Source organism: Ambystoma mexicanum, chromosome 4p, assembly GCF_040938575.1.
Source record: "Ambystoma mexicanum isolate Mex_15411 chromosome 4p, UKY_AmexF1_1, whole genome shotgun sequence".
In the NCBI taxonomy this organism is placed as follows: Eukaryota; Metazoa; Chordata; class Amphibia; order Caudata; family Ambystomatidae; genus Ambystoma; species Ambystoma mexicanum.
This window is the reverse complement of record NC_090927.1, coordinates 918548867-918561549: the sequence shown is the minus strand read 5'-3', so window position 1 is coordinate 918561549 and position 12683 is coordinate 918548867.

Below are 12683 nucleotides of genomic sequence, written 5' to 3'. Positions count from 1 at the left end.
TGTACGACTGCACTGACATTTTAAATCACATTCATGATGCTGATCTCACAATATATGCTGGCATTGGCACTGTAAATTACATTCATGATGCTGCACCACAGTTTATGAAAGCATTGCTACTTTAAATCACTCTCATGAATATGCACCCACAATTTATGAAGGCCCTATCAGAGTAACTCACTTTTATGACTCTGCACCTAAAATATATGCCGCTATTGCCAGGGAAAATCGCTTTCGTGAATATGGGACACAACAGATGCCAGCATTTCCAGAGTAAAATACTTTCATAGAAGTAAACCCACTATGTATGCCTGCATTACATATTTAAAACACGCTCATGATTCTATGCTCACAATCTATAACAGCTTTGCCAGGACAAAACACTTTCCTGAAGCTACTTGCAAAATATAGTCCAGAATTCCATTCATGAATCAGTTATATGAATCTGTGCCTTTAATTTATGCCAAGACTGGCAGAGTAAATCATTTTCATGGAGTTGCGCCCCAATATATTATAGCAATGCCACTGTAACTCACTTTGACGATGCTACACCCATGATATATGCCAGCAGTCCCAGGGTAAATCACTTTCAGGAAACTGTGCCCATGCCACAATATATGCCAGAAATGAAACTGTAAATCACTTTCATAATGGTGTGCCCATAATATATGCCAGCATTGCCAGGGTAAATCACTGTCATGAAGCTTGCCTACAATACATTCCAACAATGTCAGGGTAAATCAATTTCATGAAGCTACTCCTACAATGTATCTGAGTTTATGTTGTAGAGACCATGTTGTAGTAGTTATGCGATCTGTACTATGATGCCATATTTGTCAAGATCTTGGGATCTATAGGGCCTTAACGGGACTGTTAAGGAACAGAAGGTTTTTTTAAATGTACACAAATGTAATTCCTTTGTAGACTGTTTGTAGGAACCCTCGTGACTTGTTTTGAAAACAGAAAATTGAAACACAAATGGGTCGGTTAGTCTGTTTCTCAGTAACCAGGGTCTAAAAGCATAGTGTTCTGATAATATTAAAGAAATCTGACAAAGGGTAATCAATCAAACATGATGCAGAACACCAAGGCAAATGGGTTCAATGCAATCAAAAGCTTGACTCTAAGATGCTTAATATTGTGAACATATATAATATGACAAAGAGGACCAGGCCCTGCATTCTGGCAGGATATGAAAGTGAGTATATTTAATTTGCATGGTGACTATCATATTATATTGAGACTGAGATCAATTTACGAGTATGATCTTCGACTTTAAATCTAACGCACCCAGATGTCCCAGGGCAAGGTGCACTATACAAATAAATCAATACAAACAGCATATCTGGTAACTCCAAGACCAGGAGAGAAGTCCCACGATCGGTACTGGAGGAGGTAATGTGGCTTATGTGAAACCTAGAGATGTAGCGATGCTTTTATTAGGAACTGTTCTTTTTTGGGTGTCCATGCAGCTGCATAAAAAAGAGATCACATTGTTCTAGTGAATTGCTGGTGCCTTCCTTAGTGGAAGCCTCTCAGTAATCAGTCGTGAAGCCCTTGTTATAGTCGGCTTTGCTTTCCACCAAAGGAAAGAGCATGGTGGTAGATAGAAGTCCATCAATTCACTCCTGAAGAACTAGGAGCTGATTTTCTCTGGTACATCACATACAAAAGGAGGTTTTTTACTAACAATGTCCAATCAGACACTAACATTCCGACATGGTGATATGATTATAGGGGTCAGATCATGAAATCTGTTGCAAAGAAAAAGACACGATTAGAGGCGGCCTCAGCTGTACCCTCTAAAAGGATTAAGGACTTAGAAACTGCACTTGATAAATATCCCTCTGGTAGTGTTTGAAGAAGTAAATGCACAAAGAAGTAAATTTCTGACAAAGTGAATGGAGAAGAAATAAGTGTAGAAGAGGTTTTTAGGCGAAGCAATGGGGGGTGACCTGTCTTTCTATCATAATGTAACTTGTCACCGGCCTCTCTTCTCTTTCGGCCGATGCATTTCCTACATCAATGAGAAGGAAAGATGTAATTTAATCGTCTTCTTTTCCATTCTATTTCTCCACTAGTCCACATACTCTCATCTCACCTACCCCGAATCCCCTCCCTTCACGCCTGAATTATTCTGTCATCTCACAAATTTTTCTCCTGCCTTCTCTCATTACTTACATACTTCCCCAAACGTGTTTCTTTTTCACAAACTCCCCCAATGTCTCAAATTCTTCACCATGTTGTTCACTTGTTCTTACCCTTTCAAAAGGAAAGAGAAGAGGGCAATGGGACAAGAAAAGGAAGCAAGGAGGGCATGAGAATGCGATACAGATTGTGAACATGTCACATTCTCCAGTTTCTCCACAGGATGGCCACTTTATTTAATAGATATTCCTTCTCTCCACTTCCTTTCATTCTCAAGCTAGCTTCTTTGCCTTTTTCCTTGCCACTTCTTTTTTTGCTTCTCATGTTGTCCCCATTTTCCCCATCACATTCTCAATGTCTCATGTTTTTCTTCTTCTGCCCCTTGTCTTATCCTAGCATTTGTCTTTGCTTTCTCTTCTAATGTGCTCTTTCCGCTGTTTCACATTATCCATTTCACTTCAGAAAACATAAAAGCAAGTGTGTGTTTGTGTGTCTGTGTGTATTTACAGAATACCTATCGCCAATCAGGACGGTAAACTAGGGTTTACATTATAATATTGTATCCCAAAAGACAGAATTACAAAATCACTGACCCATTAGCTTGCATTTTGTAATTCGGTCTTTTGGGATTTTGGCTGTTTGTCCCTGCACTGCCTATAATGTATGCAGGGTACACACCTGCAACCCCTGAAGCCCATAATACCAAACTTGAGGTGTGTGGTACACCCCCACAACCCTGTGGGCTATTTGAGTTTAGATCTTTTCTCCTATGCCAAATGCGCTCTAAACGTGCATTCGGCATTTTAGATGCAATCTTTTCGTGCAATCCCAGAAAAGTATACTAACACTTTTCGTAAAAGTAGAGGAATAACCTTTGCTACTGAGATTCTTATTTTTTTTGGCTGAACATTTTCTGTGAACAATTTAAGGAAGCATATACTATATTTCCCAATGTAATTGTTCTGCTGTAATCATAACTTTGTATGCATGTGTTAGGCAGAATTATATGCAGTACCTTTTGGGAACACCACACACAATTAAGACAAAGAGTGACAGTACAATTTCACCTTTGGTACAAGCCTGTACTACACAGTTAAAGTGGTAGCGGTGGCTGAGCAGCCAGACTTATCTCAAGAGTAAGTGAGCAGTATCAAATATTTACACAAAGGGCAGCAATTACTATGATTCAGGCAAACACTGACTCAAGGTTTTCAAGTATAGAATATATATTTATTTCACTCTTCAGTTATATAACATTTCACTATTATAAGAAGTTTACAAATCACATTTTTAATACACCACACAACTCCCTATATGTTCCAGACAAGTTAAGCTCACAAAATGAAGTGGGAGCAAAATGGCACTCCAGCAATTTAAAAGGGAGAGAAAGACAAAGTTAACAGAAATTGAATCACACCAACAGAGAGAAAGACAAAGTTAACAGAAATTGAATCACACCAACAGGTAAGTACTCAGGGCAATTGAACAAGAGAGACTACAATGATATAATCAGGTAGAAAAGGCTTAGGGCCAAAGTCAATGGGTCAAAAGTCTTTTGCTCAAGATCACACAGTTCAGGGTAGTTTGCGGTAAAGTTCGTGCCACGGATTCCGGATGAGGTTGGTTGGTAGAAAAGTTAGTTCAAAGAGAAGAAAAGGGCAAGCCCTCAGTTTAGAGAATGATTTCAAACACTTTCACCGTGGTTGAACGAAACGAGCAACCGGATTTGCACAGTACCTTAAAACAGAGAGGAAGCTATAGCTGAGGCGGATGTTCCTGGTAGTTCCTGCAGGCTCACGGTTCCTGAAGCGACTGTCGGACTGACAAGAAGTAGGAAGACTGGAGGGTCCTGCAATACCCAGGGAAGAAACCAGCAGCAGAGCAAAGCAACGAATAAAAGGTGCGCTCCTTAAAAGCCAAGCAGGGTCCAACCTTCCTGGCTATCCAGGCCACTGTAGCTCTGTACAGCAAATTCAACCAGAGGAGGGGTCCTGGCTTGCAGTTTGGGCAAACTGGTTGTTCCCACCAGCTCAAGAGAAGATGTTTCCTGGAGGATCTTCTCTGTCATCGGATTCTGAAGATTCGGACCTGTAGCAGGTCTTCAACGGGCAGTTCAGTCGTTGTAGAGGTCCTCTTCCATCAGCTCCTCATTGGTTCTTTCGTTCCAGTGGTGTCTCTGCCTTTCCAGTCCCAGAGACCTGCTTTTTATGCAGATTTCCCCCATTCATACAGCCTGGGTGTCAATCACACAGCAGGGTAGCTGTCCTGGCAAGGACAGTGACCCAGCCAATCAAACAGGAGTGCGACTTGGGTTACCAAGGGAACCCATGGCAGCGGTCCTAAAACCCCTCCCTCACATCCTGCCTACCCAGACTTTCAGGCGCCTTAAGGAGGGCTTCTGTGCATTGTCATCTCTCAAGTGCACGAATAGTGCAACAAATGTAGATGCAGTAACATTACTATGACAAGAGGGGATTGAATCTTTTGACATGTACATATAACCCTTCATCCTAGAGAGTGGGGGAACACTGGCAAGCCAATGCAGATTGCATTTTAAAGTATATATTGGAGTCTGATTGCTGCTTCTTGATGAGAGAGGAGCCTGTGAGCAGTGGTGGGAATGCAGTATGTAAAGTAAAGGAAGTTAGGTTATGATGTGAAAGATCACAGTGTTATGGGTCTTTGGAATGAAAAGAAAACTAGTTATTCCCAAGTGGTGTGTGAAGACTAGTTGTTAATCAGAGGAAGCCCCCTGCCTTGAGCGTCTAAGGTGCAGAAGGGCAAGATACATGAATGAGTGATGAAGATCATAGAGCTTTCTGAGAATGCCTAGAATGCCTACCTTTGTTCCCCTGATCGCAGCACAAGGAAAAAAAGGGAGAGAGGGAGGGGAACCTTTGAAAAGTGAGGCAGGTGTAGCCAAGGATAAAATCAGTTTGAGATTAAACAGGGTGAAGGGGGACAAGAAATGACAGGTGCCCAGGACAAGAAGGGCTGATCTGGCAAGAAAATGGGGGTAAGAAATCTCTAAGGAAGAGCAGAGTGTGTAGTGGAAAAGATGTGGAGTACTTTGGAGAGGGATGTAGAAGAGGAGGACAAGCAACGACCCTGGAAAGGAATTTTGTGTGTCATCGAAAATGAGCAGGTAGCGGGACACATTGATTAATATGATTTGTATTTGTGTTTATTTAAGAATAGGGTGTCATTTCAAACAGAAACAACAAACCAATCAAGAATAAAAGAGATCGGAGTCAGTCTTAGGTTAAGAAGTCTTTACATAAGAGGGTTGAATGATTGAATGGTATATAACAGTGGTGAAGGGGTAAGAACATAAACCAGGGGCAGGAGGAAGTTACAACATAAGAGCCTGTGGCCAGCATTATATATTTACAAATTGCATAGAGTATTCCTGAGAGCAGAATGTAGGAGAAGTGGGTGGGTTGCTTAGAATGGATGCAAGGGTGGGGGCTTGGGACTCTTTCCATTCATAGCAGGTGGAGTGTGAGCCTCGTTTTGAAGATTCTCAGTAAAGCAATGGCTTTCATGGTCAGAGGGAGAGCATTTCAGTGGAGTAGGGCAAGTAGGGGAAAGGAGAGAAAGCAGGAAGCGGGACAGGAAGCTGGGTACTGAAAGGTTGTGAAGACATGAGGAGCAGAGAGTTTGAGAGGAAGAGTCCAGTGAGATGCATTTAGTGAGGTATTGGGGAGTTCATAGCTGAATTTAAAGACTTGTAGGAATAAAAAGAGAGAGTGATTTTGGTTTGGAGAGCCATCCAGTCTGGTAATGGTAGGCAGAGGTGCTGGAGGATCTGGGTAGGTTGAAAGGGTTGGGTGTTGCAAACTTGAGGACTTTGTGGAAGGGAGCAAATAAGTAGAGGGATAGACCAAGAAGTAGGATCATGCACCAGTCCCATATGCTGAGCACAAGAGTAGAGATGATGGTTTTAGTTGATGGTGCATGAGGTTTGGCCACATTTTTCTTATGTTTAGGAGGTTGAGTCTGGCTGTGGTTGCAGTAGCCATAACAAACAGTAATGTATCAGGTAGCTGTCAACGAGAATCCCAAAGAGGGCAGTTTGAGGTTGTCTTGGTAGCAGGGAGACAGATAACTTCTACCTTTGGAGAATTTAGCATGAAGCATTGTAGAGTCACCCAGCCAGATTACAGGGGTGAAGAAGGGGAAGGAGAAGATAAGGGTGATGACAGAAGATATGGTGCCCACCGGATGATTCAAGAGAAAAAGTGTGTGTGCGTGTGTGTCTGTGTGTCTGTGTGTGTGTCAGAATTGAAAAAATATTATGCCACCTATCGCAACAATTGTATGTTTATTGGCCTAAGCCAAGTTGTCTAAACATCATATGCGAACAAACTCCACGGCAAGGTCTTGACCTTAGAGAAATTAATGTAAGTCGCCATCTTGGATTAAGCCGCCATTTTAGGTTCTCTTGTTATATGGAAGTCACCCTGAACATCAAAATGGAGGCCGACTGACATTCTGAGTAAGATTCTGGCCGTTGTGACCTCCGTACACATGAATAATTAATATGCCTGCAGGCCACTTGTCGGGGTCGCGAACTGAGACCTTGTCCTACCGTTGACCTATATGTAAATGTACAACTATATCAGTGAAACCAATCAAAATGCATATATTAAAGGATTGAACTGGCAAGGAATCCATAGGCCCCGTTCACAGAATGGTTAACCCGCGAGAGGGTTGGCCAAGGGCTGGACAAATTGTATAAAAGACCCAAGTATTCCAATGTGCGGTCTCTCTCACTAACGCATCGAACACTCGTTGAGGTTCGTTATGTTACTCTGAGAGCCGAATAGCTATCCGTTTGTGAATTGACTTTGGTAACTGTTGTAGCTTTTAAATAAAGCACTTGTATGTTCTTTGTAACCTGTGTTGGTGTGTTTCTTTCTGGGCTTCCCGGCCTCATATTATTTTTCTGTTTCCACATGTGTGTCGGTGGGTGGGTGTTTGTGTCAGGCTTTTTGAAGGGAAATTATGTTCTTGACTCCACTTTCCTCTCTCGTTGATCATCCAATTCGCCAACCCGTTTCTGTCTCTGTCTCCACTCCTCCCCTCTTCTCTACCTGCCATTGCTGCTCTCCCACTCTCCTTCTCTTCTCTTCTCTTCTCTCTTCTCCATCTCTCTACTTTCAATCCCATTCCACACCTCTGAGTCTTGACCTTATCACACTGTCTCTGCCTATCTCCCCCAACTATCCTCCTCCTCCTTCACTCCACCCTCACAACTACTCCCACTACTGCCTTATAGTCTCTAACAACTCTGCTATGCACTCTCTATATCACTTCCACTCACTCTCTTTAAATCCCCCTACACTTATCTGCCTCTCTCTATTTCTATCCCTTACCCTTCACACCTCCCTCACTACATTACACATAGCCAGTACCACTCTTTCCTACACACACTACCTTCCCTGTACTCTCACAAAATACCCACACAGTCTCCTCAGCACTCTGCTTTACCATCCACGCTCTGCTTGGCCGCTTAGTTCACCACTGCTCCACCTGACCTCACCTGAACACCTGTCAATCTTACATATCCCAGCCTTCCCTCTTCCAGCACTCCTCCCAGCTCTCGTTGCCCCGCCCCCCCCGTGGTCACATGCTTTCATCGGCCAATCTATGGCTAAGCTATAGCTAAGGGGGTCTGGTCTTCCTCTGAAAGGTGTTAAGAAGGCTTTTGGGCACAATCCCTTTTTAATCTCAAATTGGGTGGTGGCAGCTATGTGCTCAGACTGCTCGTTTTCCTTGTGATCTTCTCCATCTGGTGGTAGGTTTTTGTCCAACTGGGTTTGGGGAGGTTTTCTATGTCTGCCCTCTTCCCCTGCGCTGCCTTGTCATTCTTATTTCATTTCCCTGCCTCTGGGATATGACTGGCTCTGGCATGCCCCCAGGTAGGCTGCCAACCACAGGTCATCATGGTCCCTGTTCCACTGTATCCCAGTAGACATAAAACAGGCACAGGAAATGCAATGAATGCAATGGACATATATCGAACTTGGATTGTGAATTGATTGAAACCCTAAACACTTCACGTTGTCTTTAGTGCCAAAAACATGTAAACATGACATAACATATAATGACCTCTCCTTACTACATTACTTTTTCCTATGTAATAATTTCTCCTCAACCCCTGTATATATTGACCGGGCATAACTCTTTCTTTCCAATCCCTCGCTCCTTGTGCATCTCTCCATCACTTTCCACTGCGCTGGTCTACTTGTCTGCTGTATGTCCCTCCTTCACTGCTGTCTTTTGCCTGACCTCCTTTCTGTATTGCTTGACTTCGCTCCGTTTCTCTACTTTCTGTTCATTTCCCCTTCTGCACGCACCCCTTTCTATATCTTTATCCTGTCTTTACGCATCTCTCCCATTTCTCTTTATTGTCTCTCCATTCACTCTGTTGGTGCCTCTCTCCTCCTCTCGCCCCCGCTCTCCTTACTGCATCGCTCTCATTCTCTTGGCGCCCTTTTAATCGTGTTATTTTTCGCATCTGTGCCCCTTCTTCTCTCCTTTCTGTGTCCCCCCTCTTTTCTGCATCTTCCCCTTGTTTATGTCCATGCCCCTCCTCTTCCCCACTGTGTCCTTACTGCATCACGTTCAACCTTTGTCTCTGCATTATTATAACCACAGGCCTCGAGACAGGATGCCCTACTATTTAGAGCGTGTTAACATAGAGCCAAGATTGCTCATCCTGTTACGGTGTCAGTTGCAGAGTCCCTAGACTAATGGCCTCTTCTCCCCTTATCTGTCGTGCAAAGCCTGAGAAAAGTCATTCATGCACCGCTCTGCAGCAGCAGCTGTATGGACAGTTTGAAGTTAACCATGTCTTGCCCTGAACACAAATGTAAAAAGACTTCAAAAAAGGTCCAATCTCCTACCCTTACTCGGCTGAAAATATGCACAAGTTCTAACTTCCGGTGCAAATCCAATGTGCAATCTTGTGCTGCACCTTTTATGTCATTAACTGCTTTCCAATGCTTATAATCGCCTGCCATGAGATAAGATAGCCAGCTAATCAGAGCCTGTTAAAAACAGAACCCAGAAAGCTCGGCATGTTAAAGCGCCAGCCTTTTAGTGCCGAGGCGTGTACAATATACATACATACACACCGATGCAAACAATGTAAATTGAGACATGCATATAAGCACGTGTGTGTGTGCGTACGTGCATGCACTTCCTGGAGGGTCTGCCCTACGGTTTATAGTTAACACACGCCGTCCCATCAGTCTGCAATGCCACGACGAAGGACAATAAAACACTGGAGAGAAAAGACCACAAGTCTATCTGCACATCCAGGGGTTGACCTGCTCCTTACAAACACGAAATGTCACGAGCTGCCCAGGGACAGCTACGCCGCTACCCCCAAATGAGAAAAGCACGCAGACATCAGCCACCTTTCCCAAATGCCAGTCCCTTCTGCCATGTTCTGACTGCCGCCTCTTAAACCTGCACACTGGACAGAAGGTGGCTGCCATGTCCCCCGAGCAGCCCCCCTGCCTATTGTCTAAAAACAAGCTTGTCACTGACATTTCAAATGGCGTCCAACGCACGATGCACCGTTTGCCTCTATGCGAGGTACGCACGTTGTCTTGGTGAGTGACTTCTGGTTGATTTTTTCGTTTTTCTCTCTAGATAGTCCTAAAGAGAAGCTAACAGTACCACTTCCCCCCCCCCCCCCCACACTCTCTCCACAGCGTGGCGCTAGTCGGAAAACTGCGCTGCCCTGCACAAGCCAAGTGCATGGTGCAGCCCGAGGATGTGTAAGCGCTCAGACCCTCATTTACGGTTCTATGGGCCTAAAGTGTATGCCCTTGGTTGTGAAGTACAGTTTGGAAGACTGGGCTTTAATAATAACTCTGCCAATGGCTTGTCAGCTACTAGCAGTCAATGTACTGTGGAAATGCACACCTCTTTGGCGGCTTACTAGTACCACATCACTGGCCGGGATCAAGTCCTAAAAATACAAGTGGGGGGACTCATCAACGCAATTGGATGTGACGTTGCCAGAAATTAGCATATCAAGGAGATATATGCACCTTTTCATCAAATTGGCTTTGCATAACCACCCAAATTTCACAGGAGGACTGGCATTTGCCTTTCATAAAATCCACACGCACACAAAACCAAAGGAGGATATTTTCTTCTAATAGTGTTTTTGAAGACGTTAACAGGTGTGCATGTTGTAAACTCCAAGAATCAATACAAATGTTTTCCCTGGAACATGCAGTACCGAAATGGGACATTTTGACTTACTGCACAAAAACCCAGACTCGTTTAGAGTGGAAAAGGTTGCTTTAATGTGACAGGTCAAAGCTTACAAATAACCGCTTACCTGGCTCCCTGGCCTTCCAGACTAACAAACTCTTTTGAACAACCAATGAATAATTAACACTTTCATTTCCCCAACAGTTAAATAATTAAATAAATAAATAAATCCACTTTCTCCCTAACCATCCCTTGGTCCCTACCGTCTCCTTACCAATTCTCAAGGCGTCCTGTTTTCTCCCCGGGTCCATGCCCCTTCAGGTTCAATACCTGTTCCCCCGGGGTAGCCCGTTTGTGCAAACAGCACCACCCCCATCCTTTCCCGCGCCATTCCCCCATTGTGCTTCCCTCCCCCACATCTAAAGGGGCCATGCCCCCGGCACCAGAACCCCCCCCCCCCCGAGGTATTCTTTTTGCCCCACCCCCCCCACCATTCCTTTCTACTTCCAACTCTTTACCATATCTCTCCCAACCAGGTCAATTCCGACAAACAATGAGTATTTGCAAAAAACAGACAAATGGACACCATCCTCTCTAAATATCGTGAAGCCTACATAAACTATTTCTTTGTGGTCCCAACCTGTACCGCAGCTGAGGCACAAAACATTACCAACTCTCTGTTTATCCCCTTCCTTGCCCGATCTAACGCTCCCTCACTTCTCGTTCCCCTCCAAACTCACCACGGCAACAACTTAGTCCAAACTACACATGTTTGAGGCCACATTTCTCAGACCCCTAGCAAATCCCTTTTCATTTTTCTAAGGAGAGCCACACCTGTATCTCTTTACCAAGACATTTTTCCCCTGCAAGAATGAACACCCCCTCTGGAGACCCCTAGCGTTCCCTCAACCCCTCCAACATAGGCAGCAGCTGATCCCAGCGGAACCCCCCTAAACCGAACCATCTTACCAATGCCACTTTGTAGCTGCAACCCAATTGCCTGCCAAAAGACCCTTTTCTCTTCCTCCTTCCCTGCCCACTTAACAAAAGCGTGACCCACAAAGCAAGGCTGTGGCATCTCCCCCGAACTCCGTGCAGCATCTGAAACAGAAATTACAATCTCACTTTCCATTCATGACCACCCCACCACATTCTGCCCTCCCCCAGACCCACGACCGTATTTCAAACAGCCCCCTTTCACCCAAGCCCTAATATACCCTGTACTTCCCAGTCCTACACCGACCTAACGTCTTCACCTTATGAACCGATAAGCCCCAACCAGCTATTTTCAGGACCCTTACTCATCCTAAATCAATCAATTCCACACTCCTAACCTTTCCCACACCCTTAGTAACACCTTCCTCAGGAACCCATCGTCACCTGGCCATCTCCTTATCCCTCTACGGAAACACCCCCGGTCCTCTCCTACCTGTCCCCCTATATTTCACACCTTTCACACCTATCCTTTAAACAATGCCCTAATCCCACGTAGATCCCCTTTTTCCTCTATCCTATTACCCTCCTGCTCACCCTTGCCCCCACCATCCCTCACCTTCCTACTATGGCCCTGTTTTGCCCACCCTGCACCGGTGGTCCCATGTGCACCCCCGTCCGTGCAGGCCCTTTTCTTTATTACTCCTCTCTGCCACTGCACCAGGGGCCAACCTGCGCCCCCGTCCATGCAGTCCATTCCATATAACTTAATCTTCCAGCTCCTTGCGTCCATTACCCCATGTTTCCCACCTGCACCAGGGGCCCTAGTGCACCTCCGTCCATGCAGGCCCCTTTTCTTCCTTACTCCTCTCCACCGCTGCACCAGGGGCCAACCCTGCGCCCCGTCCATGCAGTCCAATATATATAAATTACTCTTCCAGCACCTTGCTTCGTTACTCCATTTTTTCCCCCAGCTGCACCAGGGGCCCTAGTGCACCCCCATCCATGCAGACACATCTCATCACTTCCCCCTGCTGCACCAGAGGCGCTCCCGCACCCCCGTCCATGCAGCCTAAAGCTTACTCACTTTGTCGTGCGGCAAGCGTGAGGGCTTCGCCACCGTCGTCCATGCCCTCCAAATGCCGGCCACCACCCCTTAACATTTTCCACAGTTACATCCCCCCCTGCGGCCCTCCCCTGCCCTACCTAAGTGTCTTCCTCCTCACCCCTCTCCTACCCCCTTTGGATTGCCCCCAAAACCTCTCATCAAACCTTGTGCCCCGCATCCTTTTCCGATAAACTGAGCCCGACCTACAAGAACACCCCAGTTTAACTGGCATGCTGTCCTTCCCCCCCACCTCCTT